Raw genomic sequence first — 13,929 nt, 5'->3', positions numbered from 1 at the left:
GGTGCACACAGTAGCTATTTTCTTGTCCAGAAAAGCCTGCCCTCAGCCTACTCAGAATCAGTAATATGTCTAACCCAATTCATCAAAAGTGTTGGAAGATAACTAAACAGCATTTGGTTGGAATACAAAAACCATCTATCACATCTCAACAGCTGTATCGTTGCAGATTCTCCCAAAAGTGCCTGCTGGAAGAATCTTGGTAGAGGCAGAGATAAAGGAAACAAACCGTTTAAAAATCACACTTTGGGGAGGGATGTGTGTGGAAATCACATCAATGATATGCCTAAAATTTAATTTAGCTAGCACTTATTATCTCATATTTTTTTAGCTCTCCCTGTTAGTAAGAAATGCCCCACATAGGTGAACTCACTCCACAGAAAAACCGAATCGAGAAGAACCAGGTCCTAGTTTTCAGCATTGTCGAGGCTGGATATTATTGTATTAGTAGTGCTAGATTTTATTGACGATTTTCTGTCCGTTGCTGTATTGCATGGCACTACACCTATCTGCACTATACATTTAAAGAAGTATCATGCCACTTTAAAGCACTCATAGCTTTCCCCAAATGATCCTGTGTTTCTTAAGGAGGCTGAGAGTTGTTAGGAGACCATTATCCCACTCACTGAGCTACGATTCCAAGAGTGCTTTAACAGTCAATCCCTCTTCCCAGGGAACTCTGGGAATTGTGCCTCTGTGAGGGGAATTGGGGGCTTCTAATGATACTGCTATGATAACAGTGGTATATGGTACTGCTCTGGTTTAAATGTACAGTGCAGATGTGGCCTGTGTTTCGTTATTGAGGTCTTTTGCTTTTTTTAAATTCTGGAACCTGAAACTGTAACTCCTCCTCCCCAGAATCAGACAGAACATATTTCTGCGAAGATGAAATCACAGTTTGGAACTGTTCCATAAGCAGACTCCACCCTTTCCCCTTCCTGCTAGCAAGCAGAGATATTTGGATCCTGGTTAATACTCCTCAGGGACCTTCGTATTGACTTTTAGCGAAATAATCCAGCTTTCCAAACAACCTGACCGAGACAGGCCTGCCAGTGTCTGGACTCCTTCCCAAAAAGTCACGCACCATCCCTGCCATGGGAAAGGGAAACAGGTTATCTTCTCATGATTATTAACAGCAGCAATTGCCAGATTATCCCATGAAAAGCCTTTAGAAAGAAATTACATGCAAAATTATAAATAAAATGAAAATATTAATCACGATTAAGGAAACCACTGAACAAAACTACAGATTTATGCAAGCTGAAAGCTGAATGTTCTTTCCCTCGGTTAATCCAGTTCAGATTAATTTATTGTATTAGAAAATTAATTTTTGCATTCTTGATAGCAGTAATGTTCCTTGAAACAGATGGTCTGCTACTGTCTGGTGAGGGGGTGGAGAGACAGACTCTAACCGGGGGGTGGCGGTGGGGGGTGGGATGTGAAATAGCTTAACCACTCACAGATGCAAAGGAAGATTGAACAAAAGGAACAAAAGTCCATTCTGCCGTCCACTCACCTTGCTTGAGTCAGAAATTAGTTTAATTTATGGGGGTTGTGCTCGCACATGACCTCCAAATCTAGGTGCATTCCATCTCCTACCATCCATGACTTTTAGTCATGCTGGCTGGGGCAGCAATATATAGAAGGGGCCACATGGTCTAGCCATGCTATACTTGTCTGGAGAGTGAATCAAGGACAGTGCAATCCTATTTGTGTCTACTCAAAAGTAAGCCGTACTAAATTTATTGGTGCTTACTCTCAGGTACGTGGGGTTAGGATTGCAGTCGACATGCATTGGCTTAAGCTATATATAGTTTAGAGCCTCATTTCCTGTACCAAATTTACAGTGCAGAAGGTCAGTGTGCTACAGTTCACAACCAGATGTACTAGATATGTACACACACAAAAGAGAACACCATGCAGCTTGCATCACTCACTGTTTCCATAATCACCACAGACTGAAGCCCTTTGAGCATATGCACTGTGGCAATTTCATGTGCCATTGGCCGAAGAGATGTGTGGAAACATTTCTAATGAGAAGTCTTCATGCATTTATCACAGCATTACATGCTTCTGTACATTGCTTAAGGTCAAGGTAGATAATCAAATTGATAAGGTGACCTTCAAAAGCCCTTCGGGTGCCCCCGCCAAGTGAGCTATGACTAATGGGTATTGGGGAGATGGCCTTCTACCTTGCCTTCCACCTTCTTGACTTGCACCCACTCGGCACCCTTCTTGGATTTTAGGTGCAGACCCAGTTAAATGGCGATGACAACAACTACTCAGTGTTTCTACAATACAAAGCTGTTTTAACACAAGGTGCTCTTCCTAGGAAACCCTGAGAACCTGTAGGAGAGAATGGGATGGGGCATTTACCTGACCTCCTAGCAGCAGAGTCTCTATAGCTCACCTGGAGGGAGAGTGGGAAGGGCAAGGAAGCAGGGAGGTCAGTGCTGTGCAAACACACCAGCAGGAGACCATGTCAGTTGAAGTCTCCATTGCCTTGCCTCGCTCCCTCTCCCTCTTGGTAAGCAGCAGGAGGTTATGTAACTACTGCTATCCTACCCTATCAACTACTACTGCTCAGAACTGAAGTTCTGGAACGGTTAGAGTTTTTTAGGAGGTGGGGTGCAGACAAGCAAACATCTGAAGACACACCAGCTATGGTCTAAGGCATTTATTTTCAGGGTAGAGAATGTTTTCCAAAATGTATTCCACTAAACATAATAGGATGTAGAAATTCCCAGCGTTTTCACCAAACTACCATTCCCAGAAGCCCTGACAGTTAAAATGATATAAAACTGGCATAGGTTTGTATTGTAGATGCACTGCTGCCCCCAATGAATGGATTATAGGTGCTTCTGGAGGACAATCATGCATGGTTCAGACAAATGGACCACCATTGCCTCTAAATGGTACCATGACCACACTCTTGGGGGGGAAGATTTCTGCATGTTTCAAAGAATCCAGCTGGTGATAACAAAAGATTGTGAAAATAATTAAGTTAAACATAATGATAAAGAATTCTGAGACGGGGCTGAGTGATTTGCTGGTGAATCATGATGACACAACAATTCTATTGTTAAAATGTTGTTGATCAAGAAATATCTTTCTGGCTTCCAACCAATGGCTATTAACAGATGTCTATTTACCCTTGGGCTCAGCACAAAGCCATCAAAAATATGTAAATGAATGAAAAAAATGGATTTTAGAATGCAGTGTAACAGAGCACATCTCTCCATGAACAAAAGGAGGTAAATTGGAGACAATATGAATAGGGTGGAACCAGTAGCTTGCAAACAACTTTGTGTCCTGACCAATCTAAAATATTCATTGTCTAAAATACCCCTCATGGAATGCATTCCCTGGTGCCTAAGACCTGGAATAGTCCCCTGTGCATGTTAGCAGATTCAGCTTGAGAAGAGCTGTTTGGATCCCCCAGTCCTACTACGTTAGGTAACTTCATAATACAAATCAAACCAGGGTCCATGGACAAGGGTTTGATTTGGTGTTTCTCACTAACTTGAACATATCAAATGTCACTGGCTCCCAGGATATTCCAGAGCACAATTCAAAGTGTTGGTGCTAACCTTTAAAGTCCTAAATGGTCTCGGCCCAGTATACCTGAAGGAGCATCTCCACCTCCATCGTTCAGCCGGGACACTGAGGTCCTCCTCCAAAGGTCATCTGCTGGTTCCCTCACTGTGAGATGCAAAGTTACAGGGAACCAGGCAGAAGGCCTTCCCGGTAGTGGCACCCTCCCTGGTGGCACCTTTGGCCCACTTTTTGAAATATGGCAACCCTACAATAGCCCTTTCCTGCTCATGATCCCCAACAATTGGTGTTCAATGCTGCTTCTGATATGGGAGGTAATATAATCACCATGAATGTTCCAATCCCTCTTTAAAAGTAAAGAGGTAAAGATACCCTGACCGTTAGGTCTAGTAGTGGACGACTCTGGGGCTGTGTGCTCATCTCACTCTATAGGCTGAAGGAGCCGGCGTTTGTCTGCAGACAGCTTCTGGGTCATGTGGCCAGCATGACCAAGCTGCTTCTGGCAAACCAGGCAGCGCACGGAAACACCATTTACCTTCCTGCCGAAGTGGTACCTATTTATCTACTTGCACTTTGATAAGCTTTCGAACTGCTAGGTGGGCAGGAGCTGGGACTGAGCAACGGGAGCTCACCCCGTTGTGGGGATTTGAACTGCCGACCTTCTGATCAGCAAGCCCTAGGCTCTGTGGTTTAGACCACTACGCCACCCATGTCACATTATTACCTATATGACCATTAAAGTTCCTTTGAAGTGCTAACTACTGTTTTCCTATGCATCTTTTAGACCAGTTGGATGCTTAAGCTCTGAAGATTCAAGACTGCTTTATTTCAAGGATCTTTGGGGATATACCCACTAATTTGGGGAATGTAGTCATGTACCCCTAATGCAGCAGGGCAGATTGGGTAAGAGGAGGAAGAACCCTAATATCTCTCTCTCTCTCTCTCTCTCTCTCTCTCTCTCTCACACACACACACACCCCCCCCCAAACTTAGAACTGCAAGGTAAGTTGGGAGGGAATAGGATCACATATGATATGAAGTAAGGTATGTAGAAAATCACTTAAAGTTGTGGAACACAGCAAGTACAAGTGGGATCAGGGTGTGGGAATTGTTTTCACACTTGTTCATTGCCCTGGAATCTCCTGATAAAGGACACTTTGGCAATATTTCGGCTGAATAACTAAATATATAAAGCAAACAAAGCTCAAGCTACCTGAGCAAATTAAAACAGCTGAAGGTCAATAAAGAAGGGCAATCATGGGTCTCAGAGAAGAGTTTATTCCGCAGCATTGGGGCAATGTAGTCACGTACACATTTATACATAAAGTAATTAAGAAACATGAACATGTTCTGCCACTTTGCCTTTGCCCTGGACATAGCACTCAGGTTGTACTTCTGATCAGATTAGTTGACGATCGAAGCCCACAGAAATTATTTCATCAGTTTGATCCTTCAGTAGCCCTTACAATATAATCCTGTACACATACACTCAGAAATAAGCCCCATTGGCTTCAATGGGACTTACTCTCAGGTAAGTTGGTATAGAGTTGTAGCATTAGTTGAATTGATCAGAAGGTGCTTGTGTGTGGAATATTCCAACCTCTGGCATCTCCAGCTTCTCCAGATGATTGAGGGCCCCTGACATGTCATCCTGACTTTGCGCACATGATGATGTGTGATGTCCTGATGTCACACTTGGAACTCTCTGAATTTTGAGGGGGCCCAGCCCCTGCAAAAAAGATCAGGGCCCGAAGTGCCTTGGGCCCAGAAACTGGTGCCCTTGTACCCTGGAGACGCCAGAGATTGGAACAGGGGGCTGTTGTGTACTAAGCAGATGCTTCACCACTGACCTCCAGCCTTTCTCCAAATGGTAAAATGGGGAAGAGATGATAGGAACATAGGAATACACCTTATACCAAGCCAAGCCATTGGTGCATCTGTTGACAATGACAGGAAGCAGCTCTCCAGATTTTCAGCCCAGGGTATTTTTCAGTCCCACCTGGAGATGGAACCTGCAACCTTCTGCATACAGGGCAGAAGCTCTGTCACTGCAATACACATCCCTCCCCCCCTCCCAATATATGTAATCTCTCTCATTGGTTTTAGAAAACGCTAATTATCTGATATTGCCACAACCCTGCTTCTAAAAACCAGGTGACTTAGGTGGTGTTCCAGCTGTGCAGAGCTAAGTGGGACAGAGGCAAGAAGAATAAACGTTCAAAAATAGTGGTTTTGATCCCGAAATGTGCCAGTTCTTTGAAGTGCTAAGAATCCTCCAGGGCTGGAACTATATAATGAACACATCAGGAGGAGACATGCCTCCATTTCAAATGGTGGCAGGCCGTTCTGTCCTGTAGCCATTTCCAGCCCCCGAAGGCCGAACATTTCTAAACCAGGCACCTAACTTTGTACTAGAAGGTGACTTTATTCCGACACGGCGCACAGTCTCTCCAGTCAAAGCATCTCCCTCTTCTGCATATTTATTTTCCTGATGGTTTCTCAGCCTTGCTTGTGGAGCCCACGTGAGCTTTATTATGTCAGGCTACCGTAAAGCACCAGTGAGCTTGACAGTGAATCATTTCATCGCAACATTAATCTGGGCTTGGGTTGTGGGTATTTGGGGGAGGGTTTGTATCTTCCTTTTTGGCTGTGCCATATGGTGCCTTAAAAAAAAAAAAAAAGCAGCTTCCAAGGTGTGATCGTGCACAAATTGCAGGCTTACGTGCTTCCGAGGAATAAAAGAAAAATGGGGAAAGGCTCCTGGCGATGCTCCTTCACTCCAGAATCAGGGTTCACATGGCTTCTCTTTTGTTGCACTCCAACAGCAGAGACAACAACCAAGAGCCTTTCAAATTGTTCTCCGTTGCCTCTTTCCCAAGTATCAAAATAGCTGTGCCTGATGGCGATGGAAATCTCCTCTCACCAGCCTTCCTCACAAAGGCACAATTTGTATCTTTTTTTGAAAAATGAGCCCTGTACTGATGAATTATAGCATTGACTCAGCAAGCAAAGGAAGACAGAAAACAAGAGGATGCAAAAAAATGTGCAGGTATTAATTTCTTCCCCTTCACTCATTGCTTCACCCTAAGCCAGGGTTGGAGGACCTGGGGAGCTCCAGCTGTTGATGGACTTGAATGCTCATCAGCACCGGCGAGCATGGCCAAAGGCCAGGGATGTTGGGGATGGTAATCCAACAGAAGATCAGGAGGAAAACTGGTTCGCTGTCCCTGCCCTGGGTTGCCCAAGGCTCATAAAATAAGAATGGAATATATAATAACATCTAGCTGTCCATTGCACACTTTCCCCTCTTAACTGCTTTTATAGTATGCCTACCTTAAGGGGGTGATCCAAAGAAGACAGAGTACCCCTCATTGGAAGAAGAATTATACACTGAATATATTGTACCTGCCAAGTGCCCCAGAAAAAAATGGGACATCCTGTTTTTTTGCACAAGTTTGTGGTGGTCATTTTGGGTACAGTGCTCTCACTCTGCATTCTCACCCCTAGGCAGTGCTTTTTTGGGGTTGCACAAGATCTTGCCCTCCAAAAGTGCTTTTTTGGGGCAAGAGGAAGATCTGGGTCAGGTGACTCTCCCAGAAGCATGTCCTGGAAGACATGCGCCCCAGTTTGGGGTCTGGAAGAGTTGGACAGTGTGATAGATACAGTGCTTTTTTTCCTTAAGAAAATGTTTAGGGGTACTCTCATTTTGACTCAAGAAAACTACCATTTTATAGTTCAAACCAGGGGAAATAAATTCAGTAAATGGACAGAAGTACAAAGAGTCACAAAATGTTTAGGGATATGCATACCCCTGCATCCCCCCAGAAAAAAAGCACCGGATAGATACATCCTGATGGTTAGTTGGCAGGGCTTCCAGATCACAGGGCACAGAGCTGGGCACAGGGCCTTTGCAGGTACTTCCAATCTGCTGGTTGGTGGTGCCCAGAAACAACCTGTTGGCCAACTCTCTTAGTTACCTCCCCACCACCTCCACTTGACACATACGCTCAATTTTTCCAATGAAAATAGAAATGTCCCCTTCAACATTTCTCCATTGAAAATAGGGGAGTCCTCAGGAAAAACAAGGGACGTAGGTGGCGCTGTGGGTTAAACCACAGAGCCTAGGACTTGCCGATCAGAAGGTTGGCAGTTTGAATCCCCACGACCGGATGAGCTGCCATTGTTCGGTCCCTGCTCCTGCCAACCTAGCAATTTGAAAGCACGTCAAAGTGCAAGTGGATAAATAGGTACCTCTCCAGTGGGAAGATAAACGGCGTTTCCGTGCACTGCTCTGGTTTGCCAGAAGCGGCTTAGTCATGCTGGCCACATGACCCGGAAGCTGTACGCCGGCTCCCTCGGCCAATAAAGCGAGATGAGTGGCGCAACCCCAGAGTTGGCCATGACTGGACCTAATGGTCAGGGGTCCCTTTACCTTTAAGGAAAAGCAGGACATTCCAGTACAATTCAGAAACCAGAATAACTTCTGTAAATCCAGGACTGTCCCTGGAAATCAGGGATACTTGGAGGGTCTGTATATCATATGTGGCATCAGGTGTAAGGCAAGCGGTCATGGCTTGACCAAAACAGCCTGTGGAAGCCTGGGAGGCCTAAAGAGGCCTGGTGGTCAGAGGTTCCTATCTGCTGCTATGTAGGTTGGAAGGAAAAGCATCCAGCAATGTTCTCCAGGCTCATGCTGTATCTTTATTCCAGGTGGAAGGGGTTGCTGAGGCCTTCACTATCAAACTGGCTAGATAAATTGCACTTAGAGGTGGCACTTTCACGCATGACACATGAAAATGTTTCTTTACTGTGTTATCACTATGCCAGAAAACCCCCCACTATTTTTCTCATGCTGGGCAGCTGTTAAAGGCATAGACAAAAAAGTATGGGGGAAAACATGGCAACTCTAGTAGCAAAGTGCCCCATGTCCCAAGTGTGAGGGAAGGCAGAAAGTAATCTGTTACAGTGCCTTTCAATAACTTCCTGAACTTCTTGTTTGTTTGTTTTTAAAAACACCCTGCAAAACAAATGCTTCACAGCCTATTCATGATGGATTTAATTTTTAGTCGCAAGTTCAGTTTATATACCTAGAAGCCATTAGCACTTATGAAATATTTCATTTAGATTATTATAATTAGACATTTGATAGTTGTTACACATTTTTTGCTTTTGCCTGTCGTTTGCTCTGCATTTGTTTGTTGTGTGTTGTTCACAGTGGTAATTTAATATGCTTGCAACTGCATTTACCAGTTGGAAGTTAACTCCTGTGACCTAAATCTTACATAAATAATTCTGGTAATTATCCTCCATGTTGGAACAGAAGCCTTGACTGTAAATATTTATAGCTGAGATTCTGCAGAAAGTGCTTTGTGGGGTGCTAGATAAGGTTGGGCTCTAGCATGACGGGAAGAGTTTTCTTGAATGTTGCTGGGGAGGAGTTTGGAAGCTTCCATCCATTTAGCCACCTACAAGACTATCCTCTGTAGAGAACTCTCACCAAACCAGCATCCTTTCAAGGCAATCCAGCCCATACTTGCCTTAAAAAAACCACCATCCCTTGCCTTCAGTTTGGTGGGGCTGGGGTAAGGTTTTTCTTGGCTCAGAGTATTTTCTTGGCTACCTCAGCCAGCCTCCAGATCCCATGAGTTGGTGGGCGGATTATGCAGCAGGATAAAAAATTCAACACCCGGTGCTGCCTTAATACAGTTGCACACTTCCGTCACTGGGTACTTTTGAAAATGGCTTCTCCATGCAAACCAAGAAGTGATCTTTCTAGACAATGGAACACTCTTCTTATCTCTGTGGCTGTGATCTCCTGAGTGATGTGGATACTGTCAAGCAGTCGAATGTGCATGCATACTATGTCTGTTTCCCTCCCTCCCACCTACCCCTCTGCGCAGCCCCGGGCACTGGCAACCCATGTTACACCACTGATCTAATTCCATCACCAGGGCAGGGTGTGTGTGTGTTAGGTTTTAACATACAGTAATCTCCAGGTTTTGTTGGACTACAACTCCCATGAGCCTTGATAATTGGCCATACTGGCTGGGGCTGATGGGTATTGGAGTCCCAAATACCTGAAGGGCACCAGGTTGCAGAAGGCTGCTTTAGATGAAATGAAGTAGTGATGGATTTTCTCTCTTTTGGGTGTAGGAAGAGTTTTGTCACCCAGCTTCACAAAATTTCTAGGATTCAACAGCTAGGATTTATGCAAAGGGCATAAAATCATAGAATCACAGAACTGCAGGATTGGAAGGGTCCCGAAGGACTGCCTTGCAGTGAAGATGAGAAAGTTGCTATTTCCTACTAAGGACTTTCACACGCACACTTTCCTCTCAGTCCTCCTTCCTCTCGCCTCCCCACCTTCTTGGCAAGTCTCTAGGGATCTTATCCCCCAAGGTCATCTAGCATTCATGGATCCAAGAGAAGCAAAATTCCTAGCTAGGAGAACTTTACAGTCACCACTAAAATTTCCTGGGTCATTTTATGATGCTAATATATGTATGTGTGCTGTGGGCCATAAAGTTGGCTATGTTTCACAGAAAACACAAATACTACCAAGACAGTACAAGAGCCATCCACTTCCTTTTTGTGACCACACATCCCAATGAAAATAAGAACACCTCAGGCAGACATTTACAGTTATGATCTATGTTCCATTTTTTATAGTTGTCAGGATGCACCTCGTTGATCATGCAAACAGCACCAATTCAGGTTGTTCCAAGCTGGCCCGGGTGCTAAGCCAACTATGTTAATGAAGCTGCAAAGGGCCTTCTCTCCCTCCCCTCCACACATTTACAAGCCCCATAAAGCCTAATAATAGAAATGCAAAAGTCTCTTAAGGACACATCAACTCACATCCTTTGATTAGTGCAGAAGAAAACGTGTCCACTCTTGGGGCCCTGTGATACACAAGTGGGTGCTCTGCCCCCTGCTAATAGGCTGGCTAGTTTTAGAAGCAGGCATTCTAACTGTTCCTTTAACAGCCGTCTGATTTGCAGCAATTAGCAGGTGACCTGGTTTAGCTTCATAGCCTGAAAAGTCCAAGCTGCTGCTATCAAGCTGCTGTTAAAACAACAGGGATCAAGACAGGCTGTTTCTTTTTCCTTGGCTGGCTGGCAACCTTAAGTGCCGATACGGATAGAGAGAGCTAGACTGTGCTGTCCCAACAGCTATGGATCAGTTGAATTGTTTACATTTTAGGGACATAGGTAGAAACATAGAAAGCAACCTTATATTGAGTCAGACGATTGGCACACCCTTCAGCATTTCTCCTATGAAAATAGTAACACTAAAGGGACCCCTGAACGTTAGGTCCAGTAGCAGATGACTCTGGGGTTGCGGCGCTCATCTCGCATTATTGGCCAAGAGAGCCGGCATACAGCTTCCGGGTCATGTGGCCAGCATGACTAAGCTGCTTCTGGCAAACCAGAGCAGTGCACGGAAATGCTGTTTACCATCCCGTCAGAGCAGTACCTATTTATCTACTTGCACTGCGTGCTTTCGAACTACTAGGTTGGCAGGAGGAGGGACCGAGCAACAGGAGCTCACCCCATCACGGGGATTTGAACCGCTGACCTTCTGATTGGCAAACCCTAGGCTCTGTGGTTTAACCCACAGCACCACCCGCGGCCCTATGAAAATAGGGACGTCCTATTCCGTAACATCTCTACTGTTTATAGCCCACCAATCTGACTGGGTTGTCCCAGCCTCTCTGGGCAGCTTTCAACATATATAATAACATCATGAAACGTTATACATTTGAAAACTTCCCTATACAGTGGTACCCCGGGTTACAAACACTTCAGGTTACAGACTCTGGTAACCCGGAAGTAGTACCTCAGGTTAAGAACTTTACCTCAGGATGAGAACAGAAACTGTGCGGCAGCTGCAGGAGGCCCCATCAGCTAAAGTTTTACCTCAGGTAAAGAATGGTTTCAGGTTAAGAACAGACCTCCGGAATGAATTAAGTTCGTAACCAGAGGTACCACTGTACAGGACTGCCTTCAGACAGCTCGGGGGTTGAATAGTTTCCTACCCTCCAACATTTCTCCAATGAAAATAGGGATGTCTTAAGGAAAAGCAGGACATTCCAGGATTGAATCAGAAACTGGGACGGCATCTGTAAACCTGTGACTGTCAATGGTAAATAGGGACACTTGGAGGGTCTGCATTGGTTCATCTAGCTAAGGGCTGGGGAACCCTTGGCCCTTCAGATGTTGCCAAACCACAGCTCCCATCAGCCCCAGCAAGCAAGGGCAATGACCAGGGATGGTGGGAGTTGTAGTTTAGCAACATTTGGATGCCACAGATTCCCCACCCATGATATAGCTCACTATTAGCCACACTGGCCTGATTCACACCGCGCAGTCAGCCAAACCAAGGTTAGCATGAGCTTAACCACAGTTTGGACAACACAGTAAACCGAACTTTGGCTTATCTCAGTATGGTGCAGCAACAAAAAGCACTGGGAAGGACCAAAGTGACTGCAAGCTCCTCTCCAGAAGTTCACTCCCTTGCACAGTCTTCACTTAGCACATAGCTCAAGTGACTGGTAGTGGCTTTTCAGGATATCAAGCAGGAGTCTCCCCCAGCCCAATCCAGGGATGCCAAGGGTTGCACTTTGGTCCTCTGCAGGTGGAACACATGCTCTGCCATTGAGCTGTGGCCCTTCTATGCAAAAGAGGAGAGGCAGTCCTGTGCCAGATGGCACCCTATATTGCAGGGTGATGAGTGCTGTGCCCGGGCTGCAAAGGGATTAAATGATGTTTGATTCTTGCCTCTTAAAGCAGTTCCTCAACAGTTGAGAAGAAAATGGTTCAGTAAATGTCCTGAACCCCTCGCCTACCTGGTGGCAAGCGCCCAGTCCAGGGTCAATCCATAAGTCCAAAGTCCAAACTGAAGCACAGTCCCACAGAGATTCTACCTCATCCAAGCTGGGGTCCATCAACATGGGCACTTGAGCAGACACAGCACCTCAGCTCTGCTGCTGTTTTATAGTTTGCATGCTGATTGCAGCACCTGGGCTTGGCGAGGCAAGTGACCCTCACCTGTTCCAAGTCTACTCCAGCTGAGGAATCACACACTAGTGAGCCCCACCTGCCTTGCTAGTGAGCTGGGCTGTGGGCCCTTGCCTGCCTCTGCCTCCTAGAGCACCCCTCTCACTGCTCCCTATGCCTCAGAGCCCTCTGTGCTCGAGGAGGCTGGCATCCCTGTGGCTCTGGTGATGGGTCTTGCTGCTCTGGTTCCTGTGCACTCACCCCCATCCCCTTATCATCCTCTGACACTCCATGAGTACTTCCTACACCAACCTCTCCTTGCCCCATCCTCAGCTTGCCCCGGTGTGTCCCAGTCCCAGTTGCTATACCCCTCACTGGGATCCTCTTCCTCTTCTCCATTGTCCTGCCAGTCTATGACACTAAACTAAAGGCTTTCATTGTAAGAATGAGTCTGTTAGAAATAAAAACGCCTAACACATTAGAAAGCATGTAAGAACTAACATGCCGCATATTGCACAAGTAATTTTAGTCATCATCCTTCATACTAGAATTGAATCCTAAACTATAATTATTTGAACTATAATAATATCAAAAATAAACAAAGTTGTGACACAATGTAACTGAAGGTGGTATACCGGAGAGTGACATTTTATTGCTAACATATTTTAATTTTTTTAAATCTTGTAAGTGTGTGTGTATCCCAAGCAGGTATGCTTTTACTTCATATTTTCACCAACTAAAAGTAGCCCCAACTAAGGAATCAGCTGGACCAGATGCAAGTCTGCATCCTCAGTTTGTACTCACAGTTGTGAGAAGAAGAAAAAGGTCACCTGTCATTTTCCCCGTGTTGAATCTGTATTTGTTGAAGTGCCTCCATGTGGTTCTATGGCCCATCCCACGGTCACTTTCCCTCTGTCATAAATGATGACACAAACTGACACTTAAGAGGAATTTGCATGACTCTTTTCAGATGACAACTAATGAATTGTCAAACCAACACAAGGTTGGGAGAAGGGCATAGTAAGTGGTGTGATACCCCCCCACTTTCTCCTCCCTCTCTCTCCCCCCCTCCTTCCCTACAAATCCCACCTGCAAATCATCTGGGCTCCCAGTTCTCTTGCTATAGTGACAAGATGGCACTAATGACAAAACACGAGTGTTGCCTTTTATACAATGATGGGTTGTGGACCACATCCAAGCCAACATATTTAGCAAACAACAACGACAACTCCAGGGAAGAGGCGCTTTACCCTTGGAATGACCACCAGTGAAAAGTAGCCCCTTTCTGTTTTGTGGGCTGTTTTGCTTCTTTATTGCAGTCTCTAGCGTCTGCAGCAAAGAGTCATTCTGAGTTAAATATGGATCTGACAAAACTGAA

This window comes from Podarcis pityusensis (genome assembly GCF_964106645.2).
Source record: "Podarcis pityusensis genome assembly, chromosome: 1".
Lineage (NCBI taxonomy): Eukaryota > Metazoa > Chordata > Lepidosauria > Squamata > Lacertidae > Podarcis > Podarcis pityusensis.
Note: the sequence above shows the minus strand (reverse complement) of the source record.